The 17,317-nt window shown below is 32.5% G+C and overlaps 1 pseudogene; it reads left to right on the top strand.

Moving 5' to 3' along the window:
- Positions 1–14,958: 14,958 nt before the first annotated feature.
- LOC126555891 (uncharacterized) lies at positions 14,959–16,058 on the top strand (annotated as a pseudogene).
- The last annotated feature ends 1,259 nt before the right edge of the window (positions 16,059–17,317 follow it).

Here is a 17,317-nt window from a genome sequence, read left to right as displayed (position 1 = left end):
GCACGCATAATATATTTTTGTTTTATTTGTTTTTTCGTCATTTATTCTAAAATGACCGACAATGTGTCTTCGTGGCTTATAGAATCAGAAAAAATTGATTATTTAGAAGATTCGGATGATACAGATGCTGATTCCGATTATGTTGACTGTGCTAATGAACATATTGAAAATGAATATGATGACTCTGACGATGATTTTTCTGAGTCAAATATAAGTAATAGTATTAGATTAATAATTATTCCGATCACGTTCTAGAAGTCCAAGTCCTTTACCAGAACCATCGTATTACTTAGGGAAAGATAATATAACTAAATGGTTTTTTGACCCACCGTCTAATAAAATACGCACTCGGTGACGTAATATAGTTTTACATTTACCAGGTGTAAAAAGAGTTGCTCGCGATGCTGTATCAATTTTAGATTGTTGGAAATTATATTTTACAAATTCAGATGTTGATAATGAATGAATGATGTGAAGTGCACTAATATTTATCTAGATAAACTTTGTCAAAATTATAGTAATCAAAGTAACTTACGTGAAACATTAAACATTGAAATAAATGCACTATTCGGACTTTTGTATTTAGCTGGAGTTATACGCATCAACCATCTCAATCTCGATGACTTATGGTCAGATGACGGCCTAGCACCACCATATTTTCGAGCAGTTATGTCTAAAGCTCAATTTTACATTTTACTAAGGGCTTTGAGGTTAACCTAACACAGCCAGATGGACCGTATAAGTGCGATAACAGTCCTATGAGCATTGTAAAAAGAATGGTTGAACCTATTTCAAAAACGGGACGTAATGTAACCATGGATAATTTGTATAGTTTGATACCATTATCATTAGATTTGTTGAAAAATCAAAACCTAACTATGGTTGGAACAATACGGAAAATAAACGTGAAATTCCTCCATGTTTTTTGGACACAAAAAAAGAACATTGAACTCATCTGTTTTTGGAAATGGAAAAGATATTTTGCTTACATCATATGTGCCAAAAAAAAATAAAAATGTGTTGGGGCGGCATATAACTTTTGTAATACGAATATTAAATACTGTGCATTTTTTTTTCAATGTTAAATCGAGTAATATTATATTTTAAAATAAAAAATTATAAGCTATGGCACTAAATAGTAAAATAATGTGTCAATAATATTATTATTAGGATGGACTAGCGCATAGTGTAGATAATCATTATTACAGTGGTAATAAATAATAATCACAGTTTACATAGAATTTTGTAAAATTGTGTTATAAATAAACGACTTCTGCAGTTTTGTCTGATCGATTTCCTGTGTTGCGTCGTTAACTACTCGTTATCGTTATCGTCTTATCTTTGTTAAAATACGTGCAGCATGCGCCTATTAAATGTAGGTATCTGGTATATATAAAGTAATATATATTATATATATTTGTAGATATGTAGATAATTTTTAGAATGATGTCAATAATAATATCTGAATATCTGGATAAAATTACAAATAAGTCATCGGTTATCACTACATCAGTGTTAGTGTTGAAAGTTCGCAATTGACGATAAAAGTTGTTTAAAATAAGTGCTAAAAGAATTAAATTAAGTGGTAGTCAATATCGTAAAAAGGCAATCGAAAAAAATAAAAAAAATAAATATGTTATTGAACAATGTTAAAAATTGGACGGTTTTTTTAAAAAGGTAAGCTATTAAACGATTTATAATACATACACCTATTTACAGCTGGAAAGTTAGTAAAATTATGTAAAATCAGTACATCATCTGAATTAAATAAGGATATAATATATTTAATTTTTTTTAAATTTAAGTTTTATAAAAATAAAGTCAAAGAATTTTTTTTTATACACGTTTAAAATCAAAATTACAGCTCAGATTACGATTTTTCATCTCATTTTTTTTGTTTTGTTTTTGTAGACTTCTCCACTTAATGTTGAAATTAAAAATGTAAATACTCAAACAATAATAAATGTTGACGAATCGGTAGTAGTAAAAAGTTGTGATAAAACAGATTCTTTAATTGAAAATGTCGAAAATAATTGTTTAAAGGGCAATAGCAATAATTATGATAAATTATTATTTGAGAATTCCGTCACTATACCAAGTTCAGATCCAGCTGAATGGAATCTTACTTCTCCTGAAATAATAAGTTATTTGTTAAAAAATCCACCATTTGAAAATAGGGACCATATCGATTTTAAAAATACTAAACGATTGTATGGCAAACAATTAAGAAAACTTCCAAGTAATATATTTGAAAGACGTCTTTTTAATGGTGAATGTAAAAATAGATCTTGGCTTCTTTATTCGAAATCAAAAAATGTCTTGTTTTGTTTTCAATATCTTATTTTTGCAACTAAAAAACAAGTATTTAGTGATTCAGCTGTAGGATTTACAAATTGGCAAAAGTGTCACCATTTAGTTGCAGAACACGAAAAAAGTTTCTCATAGTACATGTGTCCGTAAGTGGTTTTTAAGAACCACTAAAAGTACTGAGGTTATAGATAATGCTTTGCAAGAACAGGTTAATAACGAAATTAATTATTGGAAAAATGTATTACATCGCGTAGTTTCGACAATACAATTTTTATCAGAAAGAGGGCTTGCTTTTCGTGGAGAAAATGAAAATTTTAGTTCAAAACACAATGGAAATTATCTAGGATGCTTAGAGCTCATTTCTAAATTCGATCCATTCCTTGGAAATCATATATCGAACCACGGAAATAAAGGCCGTGGTAATGTGTCTTACTTGTCATCCACAATATGCGATGAATTTATATCATTAATGAGCAAAACAGTTATTGATAACATTGTAATTCAAATCAAAAAATCAAAATACTTTTCAATCATTGTTGATTCGACCCCTGATAATACTGAAGTAGACCAATTGACCATTATTATAAGATATATAACATATAATAGTTCTATCATTGAAAGATTTGTGTTATTCCTTAAATCAGTCGGTCTTGTGGCCTTTGTAGGTGAGGATATGGAAACTGCTTTAATTCAACGTTTTACAGATTTAGATATTAATTTTTAAAATTGTAGAGGGAAATCCTATGGCAACGCATCAAATATGTCAGGCATTTACAATGGATTACAGGCTTGAATTAAACGAATATCTAAACAAGCGTTGTTTGTACCGTGTGCAGCGCATTCGTTGAATTTGGTAGGGTCAAACGCTGCTGAAGCTACCAGTGAAGGGACTCGGTTTTTTTTCAATACACAGATGGTTTTTAATTTTTTTTCTAGCTCAACAAGTCGTTGGGAACTTTTAGAAAAATATCTAAATAAAATTTAAGGTTCGTTAAGTATCAAAAATGTATGTAAAGCTAGGTGGTCATCGAGGTATGATGTATGCAAATCCCTAAATATCGGATACAAAGAAATCTTAAATATTCTAGAAGTAATATACTTAGATAAAAATCAACGACCAGCAGTATGTCACGAGGCAAAATCTATTTATAAAAAAATGAGTACTTTAGAATTTTCATTTATGTTATGCATGTGGTATCCAATTTTAAAACGTTTTGAAGCAACTTCAAAAGCACTCCAGTAAGAAAATATTGATTTATCTAATATAATTTCATTATATACTTCATTGAAGGATTATATTGAAGAAATTCGAAATTCTTTCTATACATTTTTAGAAGAAGCAAAATCTCTAAGTTGTTGTGAGACATTTGTTTGGGAATCTTCAAGAAAAAAAATTAGACCAATATTATTAGATGATGATACGAACACTTTGGACGTTATTTTTATGGGAAGTCAAAAAATGAAAAATGAAACATTTTTAGTAATTATTGACAAATTAAATTTTGAATTAAATAGGAGAATGGAAAGTTATACTGAATTAAATAGTAAATTTGGATTTTTATTAAATATTAAAAACGAATCATTAGATAACATTCGAAAAAAAAGTAGTAACCTAGTTGAATTTTATAATATAGATTTAGAAAGTGACTTGGGAGAAGAATTAATACAATTTAAAGGAATAATGGCAAATATTTCAGCTGAAAATAAGAAATCATTTATTGCATTGCATAAAACTTTAATAACATCATCATTAGAAGCATCATTTCCTAACATAGAAATTATTTTAAGAATTATTTGTATTCTACCATCTTCAAATGCTAGCGGCAAACGTTCGTTTTCAGTTTTGAAAAGAATAAAAAATTATTTAAGATCATCTTTAGACCAAGAGAAAATGTCAGATTTGTCAATACTGTGCATCGAGTCTGAAATAGTTAGAGAAATTAAGTGAGAGAATATTAACAAGTTGCTACAGTCACCTTGCTACAGTCAAATTGAGGAAAAAAACATATTTGTTAAACATAAGTATTTGATTTTTTTTTATTATATTATTATACAGTATTTACTTTAATCATTATAATGAGAGTGTATATTATGTATGAATTAAAGATTTTAATAATTTGGCGTTTTAAGCTTGTAGTAGTTATTTACGTAATAATATAAGGTACTAGTTATATTTTTATTAAATTGTTTAATAGATTCATATAAATATATAATATTACATGAAATACATATATTATTTTAAGGACTTTTTTTATAAGAAATACCTATTAAATATATATTGCTCCAGGGCGGCTCTGATCCTTAATCCGGCTCTGCATGCATGAGCAAGGAGACATTGACCCTGAATCCGTTGAAAAAAAACCTGAGGTTATAATGTTCTTCAACCAAACAAAGGGTGGAGTGGATATTGTGGATGAATTGAAGGGCGAGTATTTAGTTTCTAGAATTAGTTTCAGATGGTCACTTACCATATTTTTCTCCTTGATGAATATAGCTGGAATAAACAGCCAAATTATATATCGAGAAAATACCGGGAAAATTTTAAGTCGTCGTGAATTTTTGAAAAACCTAGGAAATGAATTGACAAAACCGTTTATAATATATCGCCTCCAACAACCAAATTTGTCCATATCACTTCGTCAACAAATTATAAAATTGTCTGGACACAAGACTGTCAATGCCGATCAAAGCTCAAGCAGCGGTAGTCGACCTAAGTATACGATTTGTCCGAAAAAAAAAATCGTAAAACTATGGTAAGTAAATAGTTTGGTATTCTGTAATAATATATAATTTTATACCATTTTAAATTTTAAAATGTGAATACATTTCGTAGACCCAGTGTGCAGTATGTAGCCGACCGATTTGTAAGGAGCACACAACATTTACATGTGTACTGTGTAACAATCAGCAAACCATGTCAGACCACTCGGACCAAGATGAATGATAATAATAATATTGTTATATTATATATAAAATTATAAATTAATTTTTATTGTTCAAAATATTTATAATTAAGGAAAATTGTAAAAACATTTTTAGTAAAAGATTAAATTATAAATAATTTGGTGTTGGTTTCAATATTCTATGTTTATTATATGAGTTATGTTGAAAAAACAACGAGGTGAGCGCGGCGCTCACTCAATACCAATGGTGGGACGCTGCATGGCGATACCAACGACGGGTTAAGTTTGTCCTCTGTCTTCCGGATTACCTCCTCTCTAGTCCAGCTGGCTATTATCAGCTGCGCGTCATCCGCGTAGCCAATGGATAGTTCTCCTTCCGTTTCGTCAAGGCTCAATAAAGAGTCCATCAGAATGTTTCAGAGTTCCGGACCGAATTGAGAGCCTTGAGGGCAACCCTTAGATAGTCTAATCTCACTTCTACTCGCCGGCACAGTGATGCTGGCCTATCGACCCCCCAGATAACTTCGGGTCAGCTCGCACAATCTCCTCGTCGCTCCCAGCCTATTCATTTGATGCAATATCGCCGGCCACCAAGCGTTTTCGAACGCCCTGGAGATATCCAAGAACACCCCGAGAACGTACTTCTCCGATCGGCTTACAGACCTATCCTTCATCCTCCATATTGCATCTGTAGTTCTTCTATTCATTCGGAAGCCATATTGATTTTCGCTCATACTCGGACCAATCTTTTCCCTCAGTCGAAGACAAATAAGATACTCCAGGGCTTTTGACAGCACCGGGAGAAGCCTTATCGGCCTGTACGACTTCGGGTCTGACTCTTCCTTGTCACGATTTTTCAATAGGGAGACCACCGCCGCTTTTTTCCATCCGCTCGGGAAGCGTGCTTTTTTTCAACACTCGTTGAAAAGAACGGGCACTATCTCCGCCATCGCCGGATATGCTACATGGAGAATTCTGGCTGGTATACCATCTTCCCCCGGAGCTTTATCCCTTCCCATTCACCAAATTGCCTTCCTTACCTCCATTAGAGAAAATTCCTCTAGATGGTTGCTTTCCGACACTTCGCTCCATACCGTCTCTTCGGATTCGCCGAATCCCACACCAGACTCCTCTCGGATTATCCTGTGTTCTTCGGTTTCACCTTCAATCGGGTCTGGAGGTATTAGCGTTTTGAGCAGTAATTTCAGAGTGTCCGCTAGGCCCACCGTGCTTTCACCATCCCCCTTGCAGAGGGTTGCTAGGACACCACGTGAGTCTGTGTTCGCTCCTTCCTTACACCATCTATAGTCGGACCCCCATGGCTTCTCGTTACCCTCCTCGGTAGTAAACTTTCGCCAGGTCCTTGTCTGCTCTTTTCTCCTTCCTGTTGTATACTTATTTCTTTCTCTCCGATAGATCTCTTTCAAAGTGGCTGTCCTTCCCTCGCTTCCCAGGGCACGAGACTTGCCAATTTTCCGTCTTATCCGCTTGACTATACGCCTCTGAGTGTCGAGGGTCTCCGTGAACCACGAAGGGACCCCGACTTCACGCGGTTTTATCATCGACATCGACTTCCTACAGGCTTCGTTAAGTGCCCTGGTTAGATAATCCGCTCTGGAATGTATATCCTTTTCTAGCGATGCGGATTGGCCGTCAAGCAGCTTTTCCGCAAGCCTCTGTCGAAAAACATTCCAGTCGGCTTTCCGGACATTGAACCTTTTACTTTTTCTCTTTTCTATATCTCCCTCCTCTATATCGTCGCATCCGAACGTGATTTCGTCTGTGATCACTTGTAACGGCATTCTCTTGTACCTTTCATTCCCTGATGGTAGCAACGACTTTCACTGACGCAAGCGCCAGGTCAAGTATCGCCGATCCCATACTAGTTTGAAAGGTCGGTATCGAGCCGTCGTTACAGCAGATCATTTCACCTGACATAATCATATCTTCAACCTTCACACCTCTACCGTCTGTATGCGTGTCGTTCCAAAGTGTAGATCTCGCGATGAAATCACCTCCAATGAGCCAGTCCGCACCTCCCAGATCCCGAATCACCGATTCCAATCTTTCGACATGGATATCAGTTTCATCAGAAAATTGAAAGTACGTACTTCTCACATAGAGGCTCTTATTTCCGCAGCGAATCTCCACTATCACTAGATGAGTCCCGCTAAACTGTGTTGTTAGTGTTGCACCCAATGAAGGGTTCACCACCAAAACCACGGCCGCTGGTTTCTCACCCGGTGAGTTACCCGTTATGAAACGAAAGGGAAATCTACCAAGGCTGGCAAACGTCCCACTTCCCGTCACAAAAGGGTCCTGGATTAACACAACATCCAGACCTCGCTCAATAATCTCGGACAGCAGGTCATCTGTTGCCAGTTTCCCCCGTCCCAGATTTACCTGCCCTATTCTCACGCCGACCATTTGAATTTCCGGGCCTCCCGCCGGAAATTCACCTCCCACCTTCGACACTTCGCGGTGTCCACCGAGACATGGTCACAAGCCCAACCACTAGCGGCACAACTAGTGCACCGTATTTTGGCTAGGCCAGCAACACATTGCGCAGCATGATGCGAGCCAGCGCACCACCCGCAGACCACCGCCGGCGCCTTGCAGATTTCTCCAGTGTGTCCATATCGATGACACCAATGGCATCTTCAAACGTTCACACTGGGATCCACACGACACCGCGATAGCCCGACGCACAGCGTCTGACCCACGATCTGGTCAGCGACCTCAGGAGTGACCACGAACTCTATGTCTCGTAACTTTTTCGTCACCCTACTTTTGTGCGAGACGAGTTCCAGATTCCTAAACCAACCCGCCGCCAGTTTCACAGAACTTTCGTTCTGCTCCTCCAACAGCACTGCGACTTCGTCATCCTTTACCTCAATCCCAATCCCATGCACTATAATATGAAGATTTCTCTCGCCCGCCCGACGGATGTCGAGCGAAGCTTTTTGAAGAAGTTTCCTCATCTCCTCATTCTCCGGTTCTACGTATAACCTATCTCTCCTCACCTTTTTCAACCTCTTAAACCTCAGAGCACACTTTTTCTTCGAGAAAACCTCCCAGAGATTCTTGATCATCTGATCCTCGGTCTCTTCAGGAGCGACTTTTGGCTTTTCTGATCCTTCCTCTCCTTCGGTGCCCAGTTCAGAACGTATCCTCCCTGACTTTTCTCTCGGGCCTTTTGGGTCTCCTCAAGAAATATTCTAACTTTGTTCGGGACGACCCTCTTATTACTCTTACTCTTCTTTTTATCTTTCCTCTTTACCGTCGTCCACTCAGCTGCCTTTGGTTTCGGCTGCGCAAGGAGGGGTCTACCGGGATTTCCACCTGTTCTTGCCCTTTTTTCTTTGGTACCGGGTTTACTTTCTTTTTAGGCTTCTTAGGCTGTTTTGCAACAGCCTTATCGACCACCAAAGAAAGTTCCGCCACCACCGTCCCCTCTTTCGAGGTTGTGACTTTGGCAACTGTCTGTCCGCAATCAGTTGAGACCGGACCCTCGCTCGTTTTCTTCTTCTCGCCTTTCTTTTTCTTTCTCTTTTTCCTCTTCACTGGCTCCTCGATCACTCTCTGCCTCTTTCTCGGCTTGAATCTCAGCGATCACCTTTTCAATCGCGTCGGCGCCCGCTGTGGAGTTTCCCAATGTCGTTTCCGACACCCGGGACTCCCCATTGGGCAGCCCCGGTCATTACTGGGGTTCTCTCCGAGACCGTCTATTGAGAGCGCTGATGTCTGGCCTCAATTAACCTTCCCTGGATCATCATTTGCGCATAGACGTACTAGTCTATTACGCTCATGAAACCAGTTCTGGTCTTCTTGAATGTCTCTTCCCTTGCTTTCGTCATCAACGCCTTTTCCGTTTTCATCGCCATAATCAAACGGAGAAGCTCATCAGACAGCTCCCTCCCACGGCGACCGAGGATGCAGGTATAATCCCGCAATTCTACGGTCTCCACAATGGACCCAGCACCGTAGGTGAACCTTTCTATGCACTCACCCTCTTCGTCCTTCATTCTTTTATTGAACCTCCGGGGGGGTCTCCTCCTCGAGCGATCCCGTAAAGATGAAGGGCGCCCCCTTTCTTTCTTCGAAAAATTGTCCTTCATTGCTTTTATTGTTCCTGTTTTCTCCTTTTTTTTCCTTTCCTGTTTCCTTCCTTTCTACAACACAAATTTTATCAATTTTTTTCCATAGAGTTCCCACGAGTTAAGACGATCTATAGAGTCCATCATGTCACTGCACCTCTCTGACATGATAAGGTATTACCCTAGCACTTCCCAGGGGGGGTGAGGGATCCCTATGAGCACGGTATATTACCCTCCTCCGTGCCAACCTTATTCTCATAGCTAAGTACCTGAGCTTAGGAGGTATCTAGAAGGTCCAATCAAGGACCCTCTTCACCATTGTATATCCGCAAGGCAGATCCGATGCAGAACCCCTCAATTATCCGAATCCCACATATTCACGTTTTGCAACGATCTGTCAGGCCGAATGCGTCTGCCCCAACTATCCAAAGTCAGGGCTTTCCTACGTCCTAACGTATTTTATCGACACTTCAAAAAAGTTGAAAATTTCAGTTGTCTATAAATAGCTCAAAAAAAGTCAAAATATTTTGAAAATTAAATCATGTAAAGAAAATGCCAATCTAAATAACTGGTAAAATTTTCAAGTATCTACGACTTATACTTTTTGAATAATAACAAATATCAAAAATCGTTTGAGGATAAATCATTATCGTTACGCAATTTCATAAAAATTTAAAATTCAAACACTCATAAAAATTTTTTGTCTAACTATTATTCCTTGGTGCATTATATAGGTAAAAAGTTAACATTTTCCAACAGTTTTCAAAAAAATCGAGAAAAACAAACAAAAAAATGACGAAAAAACGGCAATTTTTAGGCAAAACCAGTTTTCGACCAAATCGATTTTTTTTATGGTTGTAATTCAAAAACTAACTACTGAAAATACTTGAAATTTTCACCAAATGTTAATGTCAGTGGTATCTGCATATAGTTAAGTTTTCAAAAAAATTTGACTTTTTTTGAGTTATTTATAGACCACTGAAATTTTCGATTTTTTTGAGAAATTTTTTTTAAAGTGTCAATAAAAAATTTTTGGATGACCAAAAAGTTTTGAAAATTAAATACAAGGTTCCTGATGAGTTGTTTTTATTGTAGCTAAAAAAAATTAAAAATCGTTATTCACAATTTTTTTTTATAAGCATTTTTAGTTCAAATTTTTACGAAATCTGTCCAAAACGCGAAAATTCGCAAGTAATTTTGAAGTTGAAAAATCATAAAATTTTTTTCTTTTATAACTAAGTTTTGAAAATTTGGTACAAGGTTCTCCATACATTTTTCTTCAAATATCTGTAAAAAAAACTCTACCGGATTCAGACAAAAAAATTTTATGAGTGTTTGAAATTTAAATTTTTACAAAACCGCGTTAAATAACGGTATAGCCTCAAACGATTTTTGATATTTGTTATTATTCAAAAAGTATAAGTCGTAGATACTTGAAAATTTTACCAGTTATTTAGATTGGCATTTTCTTTACATAATTAAATTTTCAAAATATTTTGACTTTTTTTGAGCTATTCATAGACAACTGAAATTTTCAATTTTTCTGAAAAATTTTTTTTTTGATGTGTCGATAAATTTTTTTTGGCCCTATCATAATACTTGTAAATTTTATACAAAGTTCCTCATATGTTATTCTTATAGTGATTAAAAAATTATAAGAATACATAGTCACAATTTTTTTTTATTAGCATTTGAAGTTCAAATTTTGAATAATCTATAAACGTTGAGTTCATGAATAATAGGTATCAGCTTAGTCCGTGGTTTGAACCACGAATTAAAATATAGTGGATACCCAACGATCTATACAAAGAACCATTTTTCTGGGACCCAAATTGACTCGCTAAAACAGCTGTTGCAAACTACACCTAGCACTTGTAATCATATTAGTGGCGACTTTTTTCAAGATAATTTACTGTTAACGTTTTAATTCCACGAATTAAATTAATTAATAAAACTTCTAGGAAATATATATATTGTATAATTCAATTCCTGATTACAACGACATTAGTATATTTTGAATTCCCTTGAAGCGCTAGTAGTCCATTGTACATGAAAAGTCACTTTGGGAGCTCCTTATCACCTCTCGTTGGGTATCCAGTATATTTTAATTCGTGGTTTGAACATTATAATCTATACAGTGGTACCAATATGTAATTTAAAATTTTCAAAAATAATGTTATATTATTATACATTTATAGTAAGTTTATACATTATAGGTACGTGATATTTGAATATTTCACTGATAGGCGCTATGCTCAAATTATTTTTATAGTGTACCTACATTGTGATTATCAAAAATCAAAATATTTAGTTAATTGTAATGGTATATTCATAGACTTATAATATTATATTATATTTAATATAATAACATATAATACCTCTCATTTCGTCAAGGTATGTTTACTTTTTAAATTTTAATTTGTTTAATAGTGGTTTCTGGTAATCTGGTTGTGAATCGAATATTAATTGTAGCCTGCACGTGTGATTTTTTTATTTTATTATTATTATTTTTTTTTTTCATTGAAATTGTTTTGTCGAAATAAAATATATTTTGGCCAATAAATTATAAATCTCCTACTCCAACCGATGTGATTATGGGCAACTTTACTATGGACTAGACATTTCAATGCAATAATTGAAATAGCACAATGTATAGGTAAGTATTATTAACAATGTTATACTCTTTTCGGTGAGAACTTTATTGGTATACACTGAGAGTTACAATTTTTGACACATTTGTCTTTGACTTACTAATTAACATAATTCACCTACATTTTCAGGTCCTATAACCCTGAGGAAGCAGATTTAAAAAAGTGTATTTATTTATTATTGCATGTCTGCATACGTTATGCTGGCTAGCATATCTGCCTGCTTCAACCAGCAACTCATTCCCAACCAACTAGTCAACGTATAATAAGAACAGGCACTATAACATTTTGTAATTTTTATAGGTAGAATTTTTTTTTTTTTTTAATGATCCATGATGAATGTAGGTAGATAGGTAGGATGTAAAAAAAAAAAAAACTAAAACGGTTTTTTTTTTTTTTTATTATTCAAAAGAAATCAACTGGTCCTCCTGGTCCTCCTCCACCTCCATTTGACTCTCTTCTTTGTTCTACAACAGAATTAGATAATATTTTGTATTTACTATAGTTTTATGAATAGTGTATATGTGATAGGCATATAGTCAAATCAGACATTTTATTAAATTACATTTTTGTATAATTTCACTATCATCACTAATGGTTTTTTTTTTATATAATATATAAATTAATTAGTACCTAATAATTAATAGAAAATATCGTTATATTTTTTAATTTCTTAAAATCATTTAACTAAATGTCTAGACTGGTAGGTAGTGAAATTGAATAAAAAATGAACTTATTTGACTAATTGTCATTTAGTAAAATGCTTAGTTTTACTATGACATAATATTTTTAATAAACTTATTCTTCAGTGTATACACATATTCTTTATAATCATATTCAAATTGCACCTAGTCAGGAAACTGTTTTATTGAATTCAATAATTACCTGGCTCTCTGGCCTCCACCAGCACCTGCCTCTATGCATATTGCTGCATATGTTACATGTTGATTTAAACAACAAAATACATGTTTATTATTGCTTAATCAATTAAAATTTAATATCCAATATAGGTATACTAACTTTTTTTTTGTTTTTATTTGTTTTCTCCTGTTCAAACCTGCATTTGCCTAAATGCGATTTTGTACACATCTTACACTCTTTAAAAAAAAATTAAATAAATTAGGTATGTGAAATTAATCACATAGCATACTCAATAGGTATGCAATATACATACTCGGTTTTTTGGTTTTTTTGGGGGGGGATTTTGGTTGTTGATTGTCATCTAAAAAAAAATAAAAATTAATCAGTTTGAAGTTAAATAATTTACTTTTTCATGCTTATTACTTTTTAGTTCCTTTTTTTTGGGGGGGGGGGGCAGCTGATTGTTCCCCATTGTAGTAATAATTGTTTATCGTTGTCATCTATATAATACATAAATAACTATATTAAATAATATATAATTTCAGAGTTGATATTGTTAATAAATTATAAATCATTTAAGGTCCACAAATTTTGAATGATGGTATTTTGTTTAGCATATGAATAAAGTTAAGATCATAAAAATAAAATAATTAGGACTTATTGACAGGGTTAAGTATAGATAATCAAATAATTAGGTATCTACATAGGATAATAAATATATTTTTAATCTAATCATCTTGATGAGATAATACATACATTTAAATAAAACTCCCTAAATAATGCTTATTTAAATTATTTTTATTATAAAATGTATTTAATTTCATGAAAATTACATCAATAATTTTTAAATTATTCATAATAAAAATTAATAATAAATTAAATGTGCATTGGAGCATTGATATTTTATATTTTGTAGTTTCATTATTTCATTACTGTTCAATTGTATTTCAGTACATAAAAAAATGGCTGTATAGAAAGAAACATTGATGTGTATTTATTAAAATAAACACATTTAAATAATAACTTAATGATTGTATGATATGTGAATAATATTTATAATACCAAAAGAAGTATGTAGACAATACAGGAAAAAGTAATCTATATAATTTTAAAAGATGACCGTTGTTTTTTATTTACATATTATACAAAAAAAGGGGTAATATACGATTGCGAATGGAACGATTGCGAACGGACCTTTTTCGGTAACACGATTGCGAACGTTTTTACCTGACTTTAATTTTGCGGTGTTGTCAGATTTTGTGTCAATAACAAATTATTAAATAATAATTTTAAAAATAATCAAATAGTAATAAAATAAGGGTTTTTGCTATTACGCCGCGCTAGAGCGCCAGGCGATAAGATAGATAAGTAGGTACGAATGTACGATGTACATATTTATCTATAATATTATATCTATATTAATTTGATGGAAAACCAACTCGATTCGTATAGTCGTGTAGTATTATTTGTGATTCATTCGTATCGTGATCGTTTCGTTTTTAATAGTCTTTAATATGGAAATTCAAATAATTATGTCCGAAAAAGGCAAGGAGTTAGTTCTCTTAAATAATTTTAAATACTGTTTTGTTAGAAAACGTAAAGATGGGTATATTAAATGGGTCTGTACAGACAAAAATTGCTCTGCAAGTATTTTAACAACTGCAGATAAGATAACTTTACATCAATCGACTGGTGAGCATAAACACTTGGCTAATAGTCAACAAAAAATTGAACGACAAATCTTGAGAGAGAACTGTAAGAGAAAAGCCGATGATGATATTTCTACCAGGCCATTAAAAATTATACGCAGTGAATTAATTAAAAATAATCCGACTGACATTAGATACAGCGATATACAATCTGTGCGTAAAGCGATCTACGATAAGCGACGTAAAATGTATCCTGTTTTTCCTACATCATTCGACGAAGCAATTTCTCAATTGAAACTGATGGAAAATGATTCTTGTTTATTTAATGGAGATCAATTTGTTTTTGTTCCGGAAAATGGTGAATTTGTTTGTATAACTACCAAAGAAAATTTAAAATTTATGACAACACAAAATGAATTTTTTGGAGATGGTACATTTGATTACGCACCAAATTTTTTTTTACAACTTTATACCATACATTCTTACACAAATGGTTTTTATGTGCCTATTGTATATTTTTTTCTAACAAACAAAACAAAAGAAACTTATTGTAATATGTGGAAATATCTTTTGGAATTATGTCAACAATTTTTTATTTCAACTTTTGATGTGCAAAAATTGCATTTAGATTTTGAATCGGGAGCTCATGAAGCTGCTAAAGAAATATTTCCAAACGTGAGAATTGTTACATGCCGTTTTCATTTAGGCCAAGCTTGGTGGAGAAAGGTAATATTAAAATCTAATCTTATTTATGAATTAATATACTTTACGACTTTGAAGCGTTTTTTTTTTAATAAAATATAATATCTACAGATTAATGGAGATTCAAATTTAAGAAATTCATACACAAATAACAACAATGAACTAGGTCAATGGCTAAAATTATTTTTCGGCTTACCGTTTTTACCTAGTGAGGAAATTGAAGATGCATTTTTAGCATTAATGGCCGAATGTCCCAGCCTAGAAGAAGCTCATGTATTTACTGACTACTTAGTATCAACATATATTACATTTGATTCATTATTTCCACCATATCTTTGGGCACAAGAACCCTCAGTAAATCCAAGGTATGATTTTAAAATTTTTTAAATTAAATTCTTATTCATTCCTATGTTAATTTTATTAGTAAATACAAAATCTCTAAGTTTTTTATAATTATTTTTTAGAACTACTAATGGTCCAGAGAGCTTTCATAGGACGTACAATGGTCAGTTTTATAGCCCCCATCCTCCAACACACGTAGTCATATCAGTTTTAAAAGAAACACAAGCTCAAACTTTGACAATAATTAATTCAATCAAAAACAATGTACATAATCCTATGGCCAAAAAAGATAAATCTAAAATTGAATTAACTCTACAAAATTATAAAGATTATAAAAAAAACAAGGATTTAATTTTATACTTAAGAAAAACTGGAAATTCTTACCAAGGAAAAAAAATTTAAAAAAAAGTAAAAATGTAGAAAAAAATTTTTAAAAACTATTATTTTAAATGTAATATTATGTATTATTTTATTTTTTATTCAGAACCCAGATCTATGTATGTATGTATTATTTTATTTATTTTTCAGTTTTTAACGTTACACTAACATGTGAATTTTTGAAACTAGTAATTTGAATGTATTATATTTATATTATTTTATTATCGACACTTCAAAAAAAAAAAAAATCGAAAATTTCAGTGGTCTATAATAACTCAAAAAAAAGTCAAAATAATTTGAAAATTTAATTGTATATAGATAAACATTTGATGAAAATTTCAAGTATTTACAATGATTAGTTTTTGAGTTACAACTTACAACCATATAAAAAAATGGATTTGGTCGAAAATTGGTTTTGCGTAAAAATTTCCGTTTTTCCATCATTTTTTTTTTTGTTTTTCTTAATTTTTCAAAAATTTTACTTTTGACTATAATGCACTTTGCATTTATAATTGTACAACGAAAATTGTGAAACGTAAAATTAACATGTAAATTATGTAACAAGTGTTATTAATATTTATATAACGAAAATTGTTTTAATTAATCAACATTTTAAACATTACATATTATTTTATATAATTTTATTTTAGTTTGTAAAAACTAATTGTAAAAAATGTTTAATAAAAATAAATAAATGTTTAAAATATTCAGAAATTATAAACTTGGCAACGTAGTCTAAAAAAACGTTCGCAATCGTTCGTTTTTCAGCTAAAAAAAACAAATCCTTTGATAAGTGTCATTCGTTCGCAATCGTGTTATAAAAAAGGTAAAACGTTCGCAATCGTGTTATACCCAAAAAAAAGTACGTATAATGCTTAACAGTGTGTACTTATTGTGAGTTAATTTAATTGTTGGGCAAGGGATCTCGTACAGGCATTCATGACATCAGTGACAATGTCACACAAATATATCTTATTGGATAATATTTTGAGATTAAAATTAGTAAAATGAATGAACGGAGTATAAAATACAAATTACTATGTCTATACTATTTTGAAACATATTTAAATCAATGGTTTAATTTTTTTGACACTGTGAACTACTTGGAGAACTTTCGATACGTCACAGACCACTATACATTTTAGACTTTATTTATTATCATAGCCAAGAATCAATTTTTTACACATTTTAGAATTTAGGTTATGAATTAATAAAATATAGTGAAATTCCTTATAGCTTACATATATTATAATGTTTGTTATTGTTCAAGTTTAAGTAGAAGTTTTACATTTATCATCAATTTAACACAAATTACTATTATTAAAAAAATGTATATTGTATTATTATTTTTATCAAAAGTAAATTAAAATTATAAAAATAAGTTGATGTGATTTTTGGGCTTGTATTTCCTTTACTAATAAAGATAT

This window comes from Aphis gossypii, chromosome 1, assembly GCF_020184175.1.
Source record: "Aphis gossypii isolate Hap1 chromosome 1, ASM2018417v2, whole genome shotgun sequence".
Lineage (NCBI taxonomy): Eukaryota > Metazoa > Arthropoda > Insecta > Hemiptera > Aphididae > Aphis > Aphis gossypii.
This window is presented reverse-complemented; position numbering and strand designations above follow the sequence as displayed.